General features: G+C 36.4%; 1 pseudogene; it reads right to left on the minus strand.

Moving 5' to 3' along the window:
• Positions 1-18,710: 18,710 nt before the first annotated feature.
• On the minus strand, positions 18,711-18,829 carry LOC134364790 (5S ribosomal RNA; annotated as a pseudogene).
• Between the last annotated feature and the right edge of the window lie 2,622 nt (positions 18,830-21,451).

Genomic DNA, 21,451 nt, shown 5'->3' on the forward strand with positions numbered 1-21,451 from the left:
TTAATAAGGAAGGCCAGCCATAATTTTCAATTGGTCCCATGCAAGTAAACAGTGTGGGAAATGTAAGAAATCCTTTATATTAATTATTATCTTTGAATCAAAGAGAAACCACAATAGCCCAGTTTCTGTATTCTACAAGAAATTACAATAATTAAATAAGCCAGTCACAGAAAGAGAAGTATCACATGTCCTCATTCATAAGTGGGAACTAAGAAAGGAAGGAAAAAAGGAAGGAAGGAAGGCAGACAGACCACAACAATACACTGAGCTTACAGAAGTAGAGAACAGACTTGTAGTTACTAGAGGTGGGAAAGGGAGGCGGCGGGGCTTAGGGAGTGACCGGGCAAGGCACAAAGAATAATTGCAGACTGTAATGATGAACATGCTAATACCATTGATTTGGTCATACATACTGTACACAAATCCTGATAGTCAGCTCTGTACCCCACAAATATGTGTAATCAATTATGTTTCAACTCAAAAAATGAATTAAAAAAACAAAAACAAAACATAAAAAAATTAAGGAAGAAATGGGAGCAATCATACGTCATGCGAATTGGACTATTCCATACTGAAGATAGTTATTAACACTTCTGAAAGAAGGGAAAGATGGCAATACGTAGTAATTTCTATGGGGTACCTTCACTCTCAGACTACATTGCACTTCAAGTTTTTTCACAGAGCTTTTTAAAAACGCAGAGACTTGGACCACACCCCAAAGCTACTGAAACAGAATTTGCAACTACTATGAGTTACGGTGCGCAACATGCTTCGGAAATGCTGCTCTAGGCTGTGGATTATTGCCCTTTTTAAGAACACAGAAAAGTCATGGTAATGCATTCATTTTACATCCATTTTAAGAATAAAAATACCAAATGAATGAAAATAAGGAGAAATGTTTTTACCATGATATTCATATTATTGTCATATTTTGAGAAAAGAGTTTATTTTAATCTAAGTGCTGGGAATGCTTGGGGGGAGCAATGAAATCAAATGAAGCTCACAACTGATTATTAACTAAAATGTTTTAAATATTTTGTTAAAAAATTAGTCACTATTGCGGAATGAGTGGTAAGACATCAGAAATTGTTTGGAAGAATTTCCATTCATTTATCTCTACCTTTCAGCACTGACTCAAAAATATTTAGATTATTTTTTTTAATTACTACATTTTATTTAGCAAAACATTGATTTGCTCTAACTTCAAATTTCACAGATTTTTACCTTATGTGCTTATGTGGTAGTTTAAATTTTGATTTCTACCATATCAGTTAATAATCCAGACCCTTGTTTAAGTGAAAACAAGGCCACACTCTCTTATGACAAAAGAAAATTTTACATTTCTAAAATCTTATTTATTTGGACTCTTCTCTCTAATGTTTTGTTTACATTTTGTAAAGAACGTAGCTGAAGCCTAATTCAACTTTGCTAATGAATTATAATGTCCTTATCAAATAAATCATGAAAATAATTGTGAAGTAAATCCCTTCTTAGGTAATAACTGACTTCAATCATTTTAAAGCAAACTTATATGTGAAAAACATGATGGAATTATTATCAATATTGATCAAAGCAAGTTAGCAAGATATTTTTCCATTTTTCATTATTATGAAATGATTTTGTTATTTGGGTTTTTTTGTTTTGTTTTTTTTTTTTGTTTGCTTGTTTTATTTTGTTTTGTTTTGGTTATAGTGAATTATAACCTACATAGAGAAATGTGCGTAGAACAAACATTTAGCAAAATTATTTTACAAAACAAGCACTCACATAACTACCACCTGAGACAACAAATGGAATATTTGTCAGCATCTTAGATTCTCTAATTGCCCCATCCAATTAATAACATTCTCTCTCCCTTCTAAAGATAATCACTATTCTGAATTTTATGGTACCACTTCCTTGTATTTCTGTACATTTCTTTTTTTCTGAATATTTTAACCACCGACATAAGCTTTCATAAACAATCTGGTTTAGATTTGCTTATATTTGTATTATACATAAACAGAATTACAATACTACATTGTTTTGTGATAAGTTACTGTCATTCAAAATTATGTTTTTAAGACTCAGCCATATTTTTGCATGTAGTTGGAATTCATTGATTTTCATTTCCTCGTATTCCTTTTATGAATGTAAAGCATGCTATCCCTTGTACTGCTAATAGACATTTGGGTTTATGGCTTATGCTGGTTTTGGCTTATGAACAATGCTGCTAACAACACATCTTGTCCATGTCTTCCGGTACACACTTCACTAGGGAATATGCCAAGAAGTGTAATTTTTGGACCATAGCATATGCCCATTTTACTGCAATACCATTTTGATTCTAACCAACCACCCGGAGTTTGTGAAAACCCCACAAGTTAAGGGCATGACCCTCAATAAGAGTGCTACCACTTCAGATGCCATCCACAAGTTCAGGGGTCTCCAAGCCTCCCATATTTCTGACCAACTGGCTACAAATCCAGGGGGATTCCTGTGACCCCGCTCTGCTTTGAAAATGCACTAGAACAATTCACAGAACTCAGGAAAGTTCCATACTTACAATGACAGCTTTATTTATTCTGATACAAATCAGGATCAATCAAATGAACAGACATATAGGGCAAGGTTTGAGAGGTTGCCAAATGTAGAATTTCTGTGCCCTCTCCCTTTGGAAGCAAGATGCACAAACTTCCCAGCAAACCAATTTGTTCACAACCAGGAAGCACACCAAATTTCAGTGTCTAGAGAGTTTACCTGGGGTTTTACTGCATAGGCATGATTAAATCATTGGCCGTGTAATCAGACTCAATCTCCAGCCCCCCTCCTCTTCCTGGAGGTTTGGCTGGCTCAAAGCGCTGATCCTCTAATGACATGGTTGGTCTTTCTGGTAACCAGCCCTTATCCTAAACTGTCTGGTCAGCATAAACTCAGTTCTAATCCAAGGGGCTCATGAGTAATAAATACACTCCTGTAACTTGGAAAAGTTCAAGGATTTCAGAAGGTATATGCCAAGAACTCAGAACAAAGACCAAAACAGTTCTTAAATATATAACGTATCTTCAGATTTAGTAAATGATATCAAATTGGAATTGAAAGTAGTTAATCAAATCATCCACCCACAATCTGTTCATGAGTTTCTTCATATACCAAAATGTGTTACTTTTTTTTTTTTCCACTTTCATTTTTTTTTTTTTTCTTTCCTTTCTTTTTAAATTTTTCATTCTGGTTAATTCATAGAGGTATTACATTGCAGTTTTAATTTATATTTTTCTATTCACTAATGAAGTTGAATAACTTTTCATATGTTTACTGACTATCTGGATATCCACTTTTGCTCCTTTGTGAAAACATTGCTCAAGTCTTTTGCACATATTTCTTTTAGGATTTTTTTATTTTACAAATAAAAAAAATTATTTGTAGACTTTTTTATATATTCTGGAGGTAAATTCTGTTAGTTTTATGTATTCCAAATACATTTGCCAATTCAGAAGGCTGAACCTCTAATCATATCTTTAGTTGAATGAAAGTTCTAATTTCAGTATATTCATATTTATTGTTTTCCTTTGTGATTGGTGCATTTTGTGATCTGTCTGAAGACATATATGTTACCCTCTGCTCATGAAGACATTCCCGTATGTCTTTGTCTAGAAACTATTCTGTTTCACAGTAGGACAGTGAACAGTAATTCATACAAAAATAATTTTATATGGTTAGAGATACTGTCATGATATTTTGCACATGAAAAAAACATTCCCTACATTCACAGCCTCTTCTCACATCTATGCAATTCCAACTTTTGTGATAAATTGGGTGTCATATATGTGTGGGTCTGTTTCTGTTCCATTGATATTCTCTGTTCTATTGATCAATTTATCAAACTTGGACCAACACATTACTAATATGTCTTAATAATTGTAATTTTATGCTAAGCTTTAATAGCCAATAAAGAAAATTATCCCACTTTTTTCATTTTGATGATTGTCTTGGGTGTTCTTAGCCTGTTACATTTCAATATAAATTTTAGAATCAACTTATTAGGATAAACACACACACACCCTCTTGGGATCTTTAGGAATTTGGGAAAAATTAACATTTCTCAAATAATAAAGAGGGATATCTCTCTCTTCTTAACTTGAAAAGATTCTTACTATCCCTTTGGAAATTTGAGGTGTTTAGTAGATTTTTTTTTTTTTTAAGATGACATGTAAGGGGATTTCAACCCTTGGCTTGGTGTTGTCAGCACCACGCTCAGCCAGTGAGCGCACCGGCCATCCGTATATAGGACCCGAACCCATGGCCTTGGTGTTATCAGCACCACACTCTCCCGAGTGAGCCACGGGCCAGCCGTTTAGTAGATTTTTTAAATCTTCTTAAGCTTCTGTAAATGTTTTCAGCAAGAGGATCCATCTGGATTATCTAAGTTCCCATTATTTGTAGCAGAAGTCCCAAACATGGTTTTCTAAAATTGCTTAGACTTTAAATATATTTGTGCTTCTGTTCGACTCTATTTTTTTTATTTCATGTTGTTAAATAAAGCAAATCTAAACTTAGAAAAGAAAAGGCTTTATTTAAAAGTAAGACTCTTGCAATAGGGAGAACATTCTAGTAATGGAAATCTGCAAGTATCTCAAAATTAGACAGAAAAGGCTTTTCTTTCATAGGCAGGGAAGGGTAGGCAGTGGTTCAGCATAAACTTTTATGGGCAAGTTGGGCAAGCAAGGAAAATAGCCAGAAGGACCTGAGAGAATAGTGTGTTGCTGTGGTTAACCAATTCTCAGGACAAGCTGATAAGGGGATACATTCTGCTTTATAGTGTTTGCTCAGACTTGGGGGTAAGCAGAATTCAGTGTCCTGTAGCAAGAAGAAAATAATCCTGACTAAGATTTGGTCAAGACAAATAAAAAGGAAAGAAATGGGCTTCTGTTAACACTTGGTCAATGTCCATTTATCTTTCTAATTATTCTTGAATAATTTGTTCATAGTCATCCTACCCTGTGGAATACTAACATACTTACTGTAGATTGTAAATAGTCACAAGAAGGTTTTCGCTAAGATTATTAAGAAAATAGTCTGGGTGTAGTGGAAGATGGGGGCAAGCAAACTCCTACATTGCAAAGGGCTTCTTGTGTCTTATGGGAAGAATACACTTAGGGTGGGAGGTATAACAAGAAATTATATCAATGGCCCCAGAGAGCAGTCTCAGAACAAAGGGACTGAACAAGGTATATCCCCTATCTTTTTTTTTTTTTTTTTTTTTTTTGTCTTTTTCGCCATTCCTATATAGGATCCGAACCCGCGGCGGGAGCATCACCGCGCTCCCAGCGCCGCACTCTCCCAAGTGCCGCACTCTCCCAAGTGCACCACGGGCTCGGCCCATATCCCCTATCATTTAGACATAATTGTCTAAAGGCACTCAACCACTGCATGTGTTTGACCTCATCGTGCATCTAAGCTGCAGAATCACGGAGCAAATTAAACAATTGATTCCAATATCCTCTGGTAATAAAGAATTCTCAACTAGCTGAGTATTAACAATCAATGGTTTTTACATGTGTGATTAAAAGGTAATTTAAAGACGATTCCTCCCCATTGCTATTTGCAAGTACAGTTGTCCTCCCTTATCCACAGTTTCTCTTTTTCTGATTTCAGTTATCTGTTGTCAACTGCAGTCCAAATATTTTAAATGGTTAATTCCAAAAACAAATAACTTATAAGTTTTAAATTGTGCACCCTTCTGAGTAGCATGATGAAATCTTGCCCCATCCTGCTCTGTTCGACCAGCCCATGATGTGAATCATCCCTCTCTGCAGCATATCCACACGTGCAAGCTCCCACCCTCAGTCACTTAGTAGCCATCAGATTATCAGATCAGCCATTGTGGTGTTGCAGTGCCTGTGTTCAAGTAACCCTTCTTATACTTAATAATGGTCCCAAAGTGCAATAATAGTGATGCTGGCATATTGTTATAATTGTTCTATTTTATTATTAGTTGTTAATCTCTTATTGTGCCTAATTTATAAATTAATCTTTATTATAAGTATGTATAAGTAGAAAAAAAACGTAGTACATATAGGGTTCAGTACTATGCATGGTTTCAGGTATCCAATGGGGATCTTGGACCTATTCCTCACAGACAAGAGTACTTGCAAAATTTAATTCAATTCATTTGTGACAAATTACCATATTTCCATATATTTGTTGTCTTATCTTCAGTCATCTTTCCATAACAAAATAATGGATTAGTCTTCAAACTAACATTGTTTTAAATACCCACAGTGAAATAGTTTCAGTATTTTCTTATGAATTGGGATTCTAATTATGATATTATAAAATAATTCTCTCACAATATTGAGCAGATCTTTTTCCTAATTAATTACCAATTGATTAAATGTAGAAATTCAGTGAAAAGAAATAACAAATAGATATATATTTATAGATTGAGAAACTATATGGTTGCTGGTATTAACCAATCAAGAGTATACTGGAGAAACATTGTTTCTGAACACCTGCTAGGATGTTGCAATTTTGTATTTGACTCAAAAGAATATAAAGGAAGTTAAATAACAGAAGGGGTGAAATTGACCAGGGAGCATACATTGTGATACATATAGTACATAAGAAGAGAGAATAAAGCTCTGGAAAACACGCAAATGTCAATGAACTAAATTTTAAAGGTCTTGAAAGAAACTGAGTCAAAGCCTAAGTAAGAAGGAGAACCAAGAAAGTTCTTTTGGTTACAGAAGACCCAAAGAAGAACAGGGGATCATGGTAAAAAAATGTCAGAAGATACAGCAAAGACAAGTAAAGGAAGGGTCATGACACTAAAGTCTAATAATGCCAAAACTGTTCTCCATTTGTGGCCAGACTATTATGAAGATGATCTAAAATTTAAAAAAAATAATTCTTACCCATTCCTATTTGAACCCTAATCTTACCTGAGGAGATTAATACCAAAGTGCTTAACGAAAACAGGACTAAAAACAGATGAGGGCATTCTCACTGAGTGAGAGCATGTTGACCTATTTTTTGCTGTATTTGAGTATATGGGTCAATCATGAAATAAAAATTGCTCTGATAGTTATGAGATAGGAAGTGCTCAGTTTCCATAGGCTTGGGTTGTCAGACACACCTCTGGGTTTCAAGGCCCACCCCTAGAGGAGAGTTACTGCTGATTATTGGACCTATTTTTGGCACCAACAGGGGGAAATTGAGATCTTAGGAGGCAGACTTATGCAAATCTGGAGGCTGGGCAGGCTCAGTAGAAAGGGGTTACACAACCCTAGCAGCTGAGCATGCTAATTTAAGTGGAATTTATCCTTTCAATGACTGTCCACTAGAGGTGCTAAAGAGCACAGAATATTCTTGAATGTGTTCAGTGCATGTGATGGAATTTGACTGACAAACAAGCTCTAAAAGAAGACCAACTGAGCATGTGCAAGACTATGTTACTGTAATAGGGAACCACCCCCAAAGCTGAATGTTTGTTAGATAGCATGACTATGTATTAGACAGCAAAACTACAAAAGTGGAATCCTGGCAGAAGGCGAGGTTGTTGTCCACTTTTCCTGGGGCCGACCAGCACTTTGTTGGCAAGGTTTGTATACTTTACTTTTGTGTTAAACCTATTTCAGCAGGCAGCTGCTCACTCTCTTGAGCCAGCCCATACTTTGTACTAAATTCTAAGTGCATGTTTCTTACTTTTGTATTAAACTTAGTGCAGGCCCTGCTCAGTCTCTAGAGCTAGGCCACACTTTTCTCTGAAAAGTCTGTGTTCCTTACTTTGCTACATTAATTCTGTTTTCACTTTCTACTGGGACTCTGTTCTTGAATTCCTTCCTGTGGCAGAGTCAAGAACCTGCTAGAGGACAGGGTAGGCTGAGGCCAGCCGTCAGGCCTCCCAAGACCCTCTCTTCCAGTAACAGTTAGATAAGTTATTTAATAATGTTTCCTCTGCCTTCCATGTGATCATATATATTAGCATTGATACCATGTGAGTATTTGTGCAAAAATTGACCCCAATGCAGCAATAATAATACTTTTTAAAGACATTTTAAAATACCCATATTTTTCCTTACTGGAATAATAAAAGATGAAAGCATTCCAAAGAAAGCCTTTTTCTAATTAAAACTAGATAATGAATGTTAATTGCATACTCCCTTATGAGTACGTTGGAGAAAAATGTTAAAGCCAGGGAGTCACTTTTTCAAACCATGTGAGCTGATCTCATTCACCAGTTTCCTGTGACTAAATATCTTTCTGATTATCATTAGGAACTGTAGGATGCAGAGGACTAGATAAGCCATAGTTTAATGGTGGATTTTGCCCACTGAGGTTATGTTCTTCAGTGTTGCTTTTCAAAGAGACACCTGTATTTTTCCTAGAGTTACCTCTAGGTTCACTGCCACTGAGTGAAGAGACAGCCTATGGGTGTAGCTCTGTGATTAACATTTCATCTCTGGGCCGGCCCGTGGCTCACTCGGTAGAGTGCGGTGCTGATAGCGCCAAGGCCCCGGGTTCGGATCCCATATACGGATGGCCGGTTCGCTCACTGGCTGAGCGTGGTGCTGACAACACCAAGTCAAGGGTTAAGATCCCCTTACCGGTCATCTTTTAAAAGAAAAAAAAAAAAAAAAACATTTCATCTCTAATTTCAGATGTCTGTCACAGAGGTCAAGGAGCCATTGCATGTAAAGTCAGAGAAGATTATAACAAAGCTAGCCCCAAATAAGTCTTGGTCAGAAATCCTGTCATCAATTCTGAATGGCATTTCTAACTGGAACACAGAGAACTCACATTGATTCACTTGTTGAAGCTTCTTTTGACTCATTCTCTAGCAGGAAGCTTATACACTGGGGCATATTTGAAAGCCCCTTCATCTCTGCTACGACATATTATTTAAAAGTGTCAAATCTGTTTTGGTGTTCCTGGAATCAAAATGATACAAGATGAACTGCTTATATACACACAGAATTACTCCTTAATATATATTTTTTTAATTATGCATTGTGACCCTGCCAGTAAGAAAAAAGATTGCTGTTACTCTATGCACAAGCACTGTTCTCTTTCTACCTTCGTTTGATCATATTGTCAGTTATAGGGCTGCATGTTTTCACTTCCATCTTTAAATTTGAAAGAAAATAAAATGGCTTAATAAAAACAATACTAGTAAAAGCAATATTAGCTCTAATTTTTTTTAATCTTTCTTTTCAGTAATTTTAACTGTCCAAATTCATGATACACTGTGGGGTTACTGAGAGGGACAAAAATACGCAATTGCTTCATTTGTTTGACCTCAGGATCCCCTACAGTGATCTTACTTCTTGTAAGACATTGGACTTTTGAGATATTTAGGATCAATTTATTTGCTTTAAGAATATACCAGAAGTACGCCAGAAATCCCAATATCTTCATGAAAAAGATACCAATTAGTATCATAACTAACCTCTCTAAGTGTCTAATTGTTATAATCATTTTATGAATACTGAATTTCCCAACTGAGAAGTCTAACAATATCCCTATCATAAATAGGAGACTAAGAATATTTTAAAGTGAACAAAATGCAGATTATCACCAAATGGCTCTATCCAAAAACAGTATCACACTAAATCCTGGGCAATAAGGGACCCTCCCACAGTCCTCTACTTCAAATGGCTCCCAAATATTATATACACATATACACATACAGGCACACATACTGTGTTAAGATATATCTGGGAGCCCTTGCTACTTAGAATCTGACCATACTTAGAGCAAACTGTGGCCCAAACAGCTGTTCTTGGTAGTACAGTTCAAGCATCAGAGAACCACTTCTCCATATCTCTGACTCCATATCTTCAAAATAAAAGGTGTCTTCAATAGAATGTCCTGTAATTTTGTAGATTGTTCTGTTACTTCAGAGACAGACACTGTTTTATAGTGTGAGAAGTATCTCAACAGCAGATGCACTTAGTTCAGAGAAAAAAAATAGTAAATATAAAAATAAAACTCAGAAGAACAAAACTTAAAATTTAAAAAAAAAAAAAACCATCCAAGAGGTTATCATCACTTATATTTTTGAAAACTAGAGAACAACAAAGTGGCTAAATTTACACATACACACAAACACACACAGTTACTAAAAATGGAGAAGAAAAATACTATATAAATAGCAAACAACCCATAACTCAGTAAATACAAGTTAGTTCTGCTATAGAAAATGACATGCTGTTCATGAAAGAATAACATTTTGTTTAGTATTTAGTCAGTAATAATAACATTTCTCATGGCATTAAAAACATAAATTTGTAGAAAATAATTTATAGAATTTTAATAAAAATTTTGTAAACATTTATAGAAAATTTCTAAACTAAGAAGAATTGATTTCAAATTTGATTCTAGAATGGCCAAGTATGTAAGAAAACTGTGAAACAATTAGTTAATAAAAACTTAAAAACACATGATCACTACATAGCATAGATAATTCAAAATGAGATTATAAATTTAATGGGCAATAAAGTGACACAAATATGAATAAAATTTAAAAGTGAATACTTGTGTTGCTAAATTCAGACAAATTATACTAGTTACACAAGTCATATTGAAGAAAGAACATCATATATGCTTTTGATATATAGGAAAAAATAAAACAATGAAAATATCCTTCATTTTAATACATTTTTAAAATTTTTTACTTTTTATGAATATAATGAGTCTTCTAGTTTTAGGCATTAATTTAGTATTGTTAAGGCAATACTTATGATTACAGTGTTAACATAGTTGGTAAAAAAAAAAAAATGATGTACAAGACAAACTTAGGCCAAAAATCCAGTGCATTTGTCTATTTCTGTTGCCTATAATAAAATACTTGGAATTGGGTTAGTTATAAGAAAACAAAATTTATTGCTTACAGTTTCAGAGGCTGGAAGTCCAAAGTCCAGGGAACACATGTGATGAAGGCTTTCTTTGGTGGGACTTCAGTGATGGCAGGTATCACACTGATAAATGGCAGAGCAGAGAGAGTGAGAGAGAGACTAACCTCCTCGTTCACTGTTTTTAAAGCCGTCAGAATCGTGCCTGTGACCGCCATTTTTAATCCATTCACTATGGCACCGTCCTATAATCTAATCACCTCTCAAGGCCCCACCTTTCAACTACCATATTAGGATTTCCCACCATCTTAACACTATCACAATGGGGGTCAAGACCCGCCAAAACTCATGTCCTTTTCACATACAAATACATTTATTCCATCATCAAAGTCCTAACTTGTTTCAACTCAAAAGTCTAAAGTTCAACATCCCATCTGTGAAATCAATACAAGTTACATATTTCCAAGATACAATGGTGGGACAAACAGAGAGTACATATTCCCATTCAAAAAGGGTGAAATGGTCCAAAAGAAAGGGGTAAAAGGTCTCAAACAAGTCCAAAATCCAATAGGGCAGGCATTAAATCTTAAAACTGGCAAATCATGTACCTTGACTCCACGTTTGATGTCCTGTGCACACTGGTGTGGATGTTGGGTCCCCAAGTCCTTGGGCAGCTCTGCTCCTATGGCTTTATTGGTCAGAGGCCATGCTTCAGCTCTCTCAGGCTGGCACTGCACACTGGTAGCTGCACAATTCTGGGGTCTCCGTGGAGGTTCCGCTCCCATGGCTCCACTAGACATGGTGCTGATGGGGTTTATCTGCTACAGCTCTGACCCCACATTTCCACTTGGCATTTCTCTAGTGTAAGCTCTATGCAGTGACTCTGCCCGTGTGACAGATCTCTTCCTGGGTCTCCAGGCTTTTCCATACGTTCTTTGAAGTTAGGGTGGAGGCTCCTAAGCATCCACAGCTCTGGCATACTGTGAGCCTGCAAACCTAACACATGGATGTCACCAAGGAATCTGGCTTGTATTTTCCAAAGCTGCAGGTCTGGCCACACCTGGGACCAGTTTAGCCATGGATGAAGCAGCCAAAGTAGCTGGGGTGCTGGTGCTGGAAGCAGCTTTCCGAGGTGGCCCTGAGCAGCAAGCCAGGGCACCTCGGGACTGTTCCCCAAGACCATTCTCTCTCCCTAGGCCTTTGGCCCTGAAATGGAAGGGTTGGACCCAGATGTTATACTTACATCTGTGTAACCGAGATAGAAAAAAGAGAAAGAAAGAATTTATTCAAAGTACCATCAATGAGGCCTGGAAGGACTGCCACCCTTCGGGGAGCAGCAGCCCTGATCCAAAATCAACCTTTCTTTTTATTGACAAGACAAGGAAGTTTCACAAGAAAAATCAGTTGATCCAATCATCAAAGAAGGACATAAAAACAAGCAGTGTAAAACTAGTAACAGCAGTAAATTAACAATGTGACATTCCAGAATGTAATTTGTAAAAAGCTTAGGTCAATTCACCAACAAACAGCTTGTCCTTAGTAAACATTTTCCTTTCTACATACTTCCTACAGCGATTTCTTTAGCATATTTAAACAGCATTCAAGCGGTTTTCTTAACATATCTAAAGAACAATCAATACGTTAAATAGTCAATAGTCATTCAAGCCAGAATCAAGCCAGCAACCTAAAACAGTCAAAGTACACAATCCGATCCCTAAACAGTGATTAGAATTGATTAGATGGCTTTTGCCAACCTTATCTGTGGACTGTTGTCTCATTCGTGCATTACCTAAAAAATTTGGCTCATTCGTGCATTACCTAAAAATCCTATTCTAAGATCAAAGGAGAATCAAGATTTCTAACCCACCACACCCAGAGGCTTCTCCAATGCCTTCAGGGCCTTTTCTGCCTTCTCTTGATAATCTTTCTTTTGTAATAATCTTCTCAACACCATTGTTTTTTCGTCATGAAAATGCTCTCTTCTCTACCACATGGCCAGGCTGCAAATTTTCCACATCTTTACAATCTGCTTTCCTTTTAACTATAAATTCTGGTTTTATGTCATGTCTTTGCTGCCATATCTTGGCATAGACTGTTACAAGTAGCCATGCAGCTCCATTAGCGCTTCACTGCTTAGAAATTTCTTCCACCAAGTACTCTGGTTCGCAACTGTTACATTCCAATTTTCACAAAGTCCTAGGGCATGGACAGAATGAAGCCAAGTTCTTTGCCAGTTCACAGCAAGGGTGATCTTTGCCCCAGTTTCCAATGAATTCTTTATTTCTACCTGAGACCTCCTTCAAATGGTCTTTACAGTCCATATTTCCATAAGCATTCTTGTCACTACCATTTAACTATCCTCTAAAAGTTTCTCTGGTTTTCTTGTCTTCTATACCTTTACCAGCATCTAGGCTTTTTCTAGCCTGTTCCTCCAAATTCCTTTAACCTTTGCCTAACACCCAGTTCCAAAGCTGCTGCCACATTTATAAGCAACACCCTACCTCCCTGGTACCAGTCTTCTGTATTAGTCCATATCTGTTGCTTATAACAAAATACACAGAACTAGGTAATTTATTTTTAAAAATAAAATTTATTGTTTACAGTTTCTGAGGGTGGAAGTCCAAAGTCCAGAGAACACAGCTGGTGAAGGTCTTGGTGGTGGCAACAGTGATGGGAGGGTATCACATTGTGAAATGGCAGAGCAGAGCAAGCAGGAGAGAGACTAACCTCCTCCTTCATTCTGTTTTTAAAACCCTCAGAACCATGCCCATGACCACCACTTTTAATCAATTTGCTACAGCATGGTCCTACAGTCTAATTACCTCTCAAGGCCTCACCTTTCAATTACCATAATAGGATTTCCCACCCTTTTAACACTTTCACAATGGGTGTCAAGTCTGGGGGGACTCCCAATCCAAGGCATCCAGGAACATTTTTCTATAACATACAGTTTAAGTGTATTACTGGGTTACATAATCAGAATTATTTAAACAGCAATTGTCTTCTTTGGAATTAAAAGATTATAAAAGATAGTTTCTCTATATATGAAGGGTCTTCAAAATTTTATGGAAAGATTAATATTATCTTTTAACTTGATTTTTCCACAAACTTTTGGAAGAACCCTCATGATTCTCATAATTCCATTGTCAGTGAAGGCATTCCATCAGAATTTGATCTCTTAAAATTTATTGAAATATTTTATGCCCCCAAATATGGTTCATCTTGGTAAACATTTCTTGTGCAGTTTAAAAGATGTTTATTCTGGATTTTTTTGGCAGGGAGGCAGCTGACTGGTATGGGGATCTGAATCCTTGACCTTGGTGTTATAGCACCACACTCTAACCAACTGACCTAACCAGCCAGTTGCTGATGTTTATTCTTTAGTTAGTCATTGTAGTATTTTATACATGTCTAATAGGTCAAGGTGGTTGGTAAAATTGCTCATCTTCTATATTCTTAATGATTTTTTTAGTCCATTTTTATCAAATACTGAAAGAATGTTAAAATCTACAACAATGATTGTGGTTGTGTCTGTTTTTGTCTTTATTTCAATTTTCTCTTCATAATTTTGAAGTTTTATTATTAATTGTAGATACACCTAGATTATTACGTGCTTCTGATGAACTGACCTTTTTATTTTACAAAGTTACCCCACTTTTTCTTTGGAAATAATTTCTCACTTGAATTCTACTTTGCCAATATGTGGTGTGAGTCTTCTCGTATCTCAGTGAGTTTCCTTAAGACTGTTGCTTGGAATTCCTTTTCAGTCATTTCAAAAGTTTCTTGCCCTATAGGGTATGGTATTTGAAAATTACTGTATTCTTATGGCAGTGACATATTTTGGGGGGTTTTCTTATTTCTAGTATCTCTACATTGATGTCTGGTCATCAGGTAGAACAGTTGCTCCTTCTATTATTCTGGAGAGCACTTTGAGGAGAGAGACATCCACTTCTTTTTCCAGTCTCCGCTGGTGAATTTCCTGCGTCAATGCAGTCAAGTGTCTGGCAGGCAGCCTGCATGGTGGCTGTGGCTACTGCTGTGGTGTTGAGCCTCTTTGGTAGTTGTGGCTGTTGAGGTGGCTGTGGTGGGCCACCCATGTGAACATGGTGTTTTCAGTGTGTTTTCTAGCCTGTTTCCAGACAGAGGGGGCTGCCCCAGGCTCCTGCCTAGGACATTGGGTGTGCTCTTTCGTCTGCTTCAGGGTGGAGGTGGCTGCCCTTGGCTCCTTGCCTAGGACTCTGGGTGTACTCTTTTGCCTGTTTCTTCTTTTGGTTTATATCTAAATCCAATGTTTCTTTACCGATTTTCAGTCTAGATGATCTGTCCGATGCTGAGAGTGGATTGTTGAAGTCCACAACTGTTATTGTGTTAAAGTCTATCTCTCCCTTTTGATTTAATAGTATTTGTTTTATATGGCTCAGTTGTCCAATGTTGGGTACATATATGTTTATAATTGTTATATATCCTCTTGCTGAGTTGACACCTTTAACATTATATAATGACCTTCTTCATCTGTTTTTACAGTTTTTGACTTAATGTCTGTTTTATTAGATATAGGTAAAGCTACTTCTGCTTGCTTTTGGTTTCCATTTGCATGAAATATGTTTTTTCTATCCCTTCACTTTCAGTCTATGAGTATCTTTACTGATGGAGTGAGTTTCTTGAAAGCAGCATATAATTGGGTCTTGTTTTTTTAACTCATTTAGTGAGTCTATATCTTTTAATTGGAGAATTTAATCCATTTATATTCAAGGTTATTATTGTTACTTGAGTACTTACTCCTATTATTTTGCTGACAGGTTTTTGGATGTTTTGTATATCTTTTGTTCCTTTCCTCCTCTCTTATTTTTTATCATTGCAGTTTGGTGGTTTTCCATGGTGATAAGTTTTGATTCCTTTCTTTTTCCCATTTGTGTACGTACTTTACTAGTGAGTTTTATTATTTTGCATGTTTTCTTGAAAACAGTTTATCTTCCTTTTGTTTCTATATGTAGAACTCCCTTGAACATTTCTTGTAAGCCCAGTCTGGTGGTAATGAATTCCCTCAGTCTTTGCTTGTCTGTGAAAGACTTTATTTTCTGCATTCCTGTAGGATGGCTTTACTTGATATATAGTATTTTGGGGTTGACATCTTTTTCTTTTAGCACCTTGAAAAGATCATCCCATTGTCTCCTAGTCCGTAACATTTCTACTGAGAAATCAACTATTAATCAGATGTGACCTGATGCTTTTCTCTTGCAGTTTTTAGAATTCAGTCTTTGTTTTTGAATTTTGACATATTTACTTTAATGTGCCTTGGAGTGGATCTTTTGTGGTTGAACCTTTTTCTGTGGTTCTTTTTCTTGGATCATTTGTGAATTTGTGGATCTTTTTGTGGATCTTTTGTGGTTGAATCTTTTTTTGTGGATCATTTGCGGTTGAATCTTTTTTGGAGAACTTTGAACTTTCTCAATGTGTATGTCCATTTCTCCCAAGACATGGGAAGTTTTCGGCTATTATTTTATTACACAGGTTTTTGAAGTATATTTCCTTCTCTTCTCCTTCAAGAAAGCCCATAATTCAAACATGTGTTTTCTTAATGGTGTTTCGTAATTCCTGTAGGCTTTCCTTACTCTTTTTTATACTTATTTCTTTTTTTCCCTCTGACTAATTTTAATTAATCTGTCTTTGAATTCAGATTTTTTTTCCTGTTTACTCTAGTTGGCTGTCTAGAAGCTCTCATGTTTTTTTAATTTCATTTATTATTCTTCAGCTACAGGATTTCTGTTTCTTTTAAAAGGATATCTATCTCTTTGTTAAATTTTTCATTCATATCATGAATTGTTTTCCTGATTTTACTGAATTGTCTGTATTTTGTTGTATCTCATTGACTTTTCTTATGGTTATAATATGGAAATCCTTTTCTGGAAGTTCATCAGTTTCTTTTTCTTTGTGGTCTGTCACTGTCAAGTTATTGTGTTCCTTTGATGGTGTCATATTTTCTTGCTTTTTTATGTTTCTTGTGTCTCTGCATTGATGTCTGTCCATCTGGTGGAGTGATTGCCTCTTTCAGATCTTACACAATGCCTTTCACAGAGTCTTTTACCTTCCTTTGGGTCTTAGTGTGCTGGTTGGGAAGGGTGTGGTAATTCTGGTTCTGCATAGATTTAGTCTCCAGGCAGGTACTTCAGCTGTGATTAGTGTCACCAATAACTGTGGGTGCCTCAGTGCTCTGAGCTGCAGAAGTTTGTGGCAGTAGTGGCAGCATCATAGATTGTTAGGGTCTTTGGTGGCAAAGTCTTTTAGGTTCCTCCTATTCTCATTTTCCCCACAATGGGACAACTTTGCCAAGGGAATTATCCTTTGTGTTGGGTCTGACATGATATATCAGCAGCTACAGTGGTGCTGTATTCCAGGTACAGATACTCAGAGCAGCTGTAAAGTCGAATTCCTGGGCTCAGTATTTCACATACCTATTGTGGCACCTAGGTCTTGCGATGTAGGTTTACTCTCCATGGCAGGGTGAGATGTAGATTGCCCACATTGTCAAGATTTGTGACTGAGGGACCTCTTGGCAGCTTGGGGGAATGGTCCAGGTTATAGCTGTGACTCTGACCTTGGAGGCAGAGCACAGCACTGGTCCAATTCTGAAGGATGAGGGGTGCTCTGAAGGTTTAGGGCTAGGGAGCATAAAATAGCTTCAATTTGGGAATCAGAGCAAATGGGGCTCAGTTGTCATTTGGAACCTAGCAAATAAGGCATTCTATAGTGGTGACTCTAACTCCTGTCATCGTGGAACTTGGCAATATTTCATTCTCTGTGAAGCCAGATGCAGCAGCAGCAAGGACCCAGCATGGTGAGACATGGCCATCATTTGTGAGGCAGGAAGCTGCACAATATGGACTTTACTCCCAGGGGAAAGGGGTGTCTCTGAAATTCAGTCTCTAGGGGAATAGTTCAACTCCGGGGAAGTAGGGTACAAGAGTTGTTCAGTCTTTGGGCAGGGTTTTAAATTCAGGCACTGTTCTGTTTCTTTGGGATGTGGGAATTCTGCTCAGCCCTGGGATGTACAGCTGCTTTCTCAGCTGAGCAGTTTCTAAGCCAAGCAGATTTATGGCCAAGCAGCTTCTTGGTGAAGTCAAAAATTCCCTAGGGAGTGACATGCTTCTTCAGCTCAGTACCAGTGGGTGAAGCACAGCCATGACTGGGAGGGGTAGTTATACCCACAGAATAACTATGCAGCTTTGCATGCATCTTCAGCTCCTCTCTGAGGGGGAGAGGCACAGATGCAACTAGTAAGGTGGGTGGAGCAGCTCCACCACTGCTTAGACTCTTAGGGTAGGGTGAAACAGCTGTTCTCAGCTTGGATTGGAGAAGGTGGTTCAATGTTGGCTTAACTTCTGGGATGAAAAGGTATCACTCACCCCAGAGGGAAGACACCCTCCGGCCGCAGTTCTAGTTCCAAAATGGCTTAGTGTGAACTGGTAGGGCACAGTGTCGACTTCTCTGGGGAAGCAAAACTGTGTGAATTCTAAGCAACTTCCTCATCTGAGCTTAGTGCCTGTGAGGACTGCTGGGGTCACCAGTGGTGAGGGTGGTAGGTTTCCAAGATGTTGATGAGGGCAGCCAGGGTCCTCTTGCTTACCTTTTTCCCACAGGGAAAAGTTCCTCCTGGCTCCCTATTGCTTCTGGCTGGGGATGAGGTGGTGGAGGCCTGGTGTTTCCTTCTATTCTTTACGTGGCTATCCTAAGTTTCTGTGCTAACTAGCGTTTCTGTTACTCATTTGATGTGCTCCAGCACTCTCCTTTAGTTATCTTCATCCAAATGTAGTTGTTTATTTGTTGTTTTGTCTTTCTTTGTGGGAGAGACAAACAGTAGAGTCTTCTTTTCTCTTTTTAAGCCTGCAACACCCAGTATTCCCAGGCAGTCTCCCATCCAAGTACTGACCAGTCCCAACCCTGCTTAGCTTTCACGATCAGATGAGATTGGACATGTTCAGGGTAGTATGACTGTAGACAACAGTAGGGTCTTCTAATCAACCATTTTGGAAATTTTCTCAGCTTTTAGTTTATCAAAAAATGTATTTATTTTGTTCATTCTGGAATTTTAGGGAGACAGGTTTGTTTTGTCTTTTCTTTTATCGCTTTAAAATGTTTTTCATTGTCTTTGGGTCTCCCTTATTTCTGATGAGAAATCAGTTTTTCTCTATGTAATGTATGAGAAGCCTTCACAAAATTAATGAAAGAATTTGCATATCTTTTAATTCCACTTTTGCATAAAGCTTTTTGAAGTATCCTTATGTATATTTTTTCAAAGACTAATGTGAAGAGTTTTTATTTACCTTTGATTCTCAGCAATGCTACTATGATTGGCTAGGTGTAAATATTTTTGTATTTATCTTGTGTATCCATTAAGCTTTTTGCATATACATATCAAGTTTTCATTAAGTTCAGAAAAGTCGAGGCCATTTTTCTTTAAGTACACCAGAATGTAATCCTTACTGTTAATATGTTGTCCTTCTGTGATTTAGATTTTAAATGAAAAAGCTGAAGTTTGAATGAAGATTCTCCACTTTGAACGGGAAAGAAATTCAAGTGTCTCAGCACCACCTCTCATGCCTCTCTCTGTTCAGCCCTCAGACCCACTGTAGTTATTCCCTGTTAAGTCTTGCACAATTCCACACCAGTTCTAAAATACTTTTTCTGCATATTTGTGGGGTATGTTTCATTTCTTTCTGAATCTTCAGCTTTAAGAGCTTTAATAGCTTGCTTCTTTAGCTTGAGTCTATTAAAAGAAAAGTTGCTATAAACATTCTCGTGCAAGTATTTTGTAAGCATATGTCTGCCCTTCTCTTGAGTAAATACCGAAGAGGGAAATTACTGTATCTTAGTGTATGTTTATGTTTAACTTTATGAGAAATTACCAAACTGTTCTCAAACTGGTTTTTACCATTTTCCTTTCTCACCAGAAATCACACCATCATAATCACTTTGTGTTGTTTCTTTTCTTAAAAGATATTTTTCTAATATGAAGTGACATTTTGTTGTGATTTTATTTGCACTCCCATGATGACCAATATTAGGCATTATTTTATGTGCTTATTAGTCATTTGTGTAACATGTTTCGTGAAGTTTCTGTCCAAGTTATTTGCACATTTTAAACTTTTAAAAATCTTTTAATTGTTGAATATAGGAGTTCTTTATATATTCTGGATACAAATCCTCTTTCTTATATATGTGTGTGTATATATAAATTTTTCTCAGCTTGCCTTTTCATTTACTTAATGGTATCTTTCGAATAGCAAAAATTTTTAATTTTGATGAATTTGAATTTGCCATTTTTGTCAGTATTTTCTGTGTATTTAAGAAGCCCTTGACTACACCAAGATTAAGAAGATATTCTCCTGTGTTTTTTTCTAAAGTTGGTATTAATTTAGCTTTCACCTTTAGGCCAATAATTTACCTAAAAAATGTTTTTGTATAGTATGAAATAAAGGCTGGGATTAATTATTTTTTCACTCAAATATCCAGTTGTTCTATTTCTTGATAGTTTTGTCCAAATTAAATAAATTTTGCTGACCTTGTTGAAACTTTATAAACCATATAAGTGTGGATCTACTTCTGAATTTTCCATTCTGGTTCACTGATTATATATATCTTTACACCAATATCATGCTGTCGTAATTTTAGTCACTTTATAGTCTTGAAGTCAAGTAATGTAAATCCTTTCAATATTTTCTTTTCCTTTCTTTTCTTTTTTTTTAAAGATGACTGGTAAGTGGATCTTAACTCTTGACTTGGTGGCCAGCTCTCAGTATTTTCTTTTCTAAATATTACCTTGGTTATTCTAAGTCACTTGCTTTTCTATGTAAATTTTAAAATCATCTTGTTTTCTGAGATTTTAATTAGATTCACTTTATAAGTATAGATCAATGAAGGGGATATTCAAATCCACATGTATTTTTGTATTTTTTTTTAAATCTCTCTATTGTTTTAAAGTTTTCAGTATTGAAGTTTGCACATTTTTCCTTGAATTTATCTCTAAAAATTTTATAAAGCTATTGTAAAAAGTACTTTTCAAATGTCATTTTCCGATTTACAGTTGATTTCAGTATGTTGAATTTTTATTCTACCCACTTGAGAAACTCACTTAATAACTCTAGTAGGGTTTTTTTTTAAATAAATAAATTACTTAAGATTGTCTACATGAGCAACCATTTCATCTTCAAATAGGACTTATGCTTCTTCCTTTTCATTATTATACCATTTACTTTTTTAAATCTTACCTTATCGTACTGACTAGATCTGAAAATGCAATGCACAGTGTAACCGGTGGGAGCAAATATACTGTTTTGTGTTTATATCTCTTTATTAGTCCATTATTTCTGACCCGTTTTTTTAATCTAGATTAAAGCAACAATTCTTCCCATTTCCCCTTTACATCCATCCATTATTTCACTCAATATTCACTGGAAATTAATAGGAAAGCCTACTATAGCTTGAGAATCTCCAATGTGAAGAGCACTGCTAATATAAGAGTGAAAAAAACACACACCTCTTTGATACTTGTAGACTTATGCATATGTGTAGGTTTTACCATGACACTCTTTATTTCTTTATTCCTTGCGTGCCTTCCTAAG

Source organism: Cynocephalus volans, chromosome 1 (assembly GCF_027409185.1).
Source record: "Cynocephalus volans isolate mCynVol1 chromosome 1, mCynVol1.pri, whole genome shotgun sequence".
In the NCBI taxonomy this organism is placed as follows: Eukaryota; Metazoa; Chordata; class Mammalia; order Dermoptera; family Cynocephalidae; genus Cynocephalus; species Cynocephalus volans.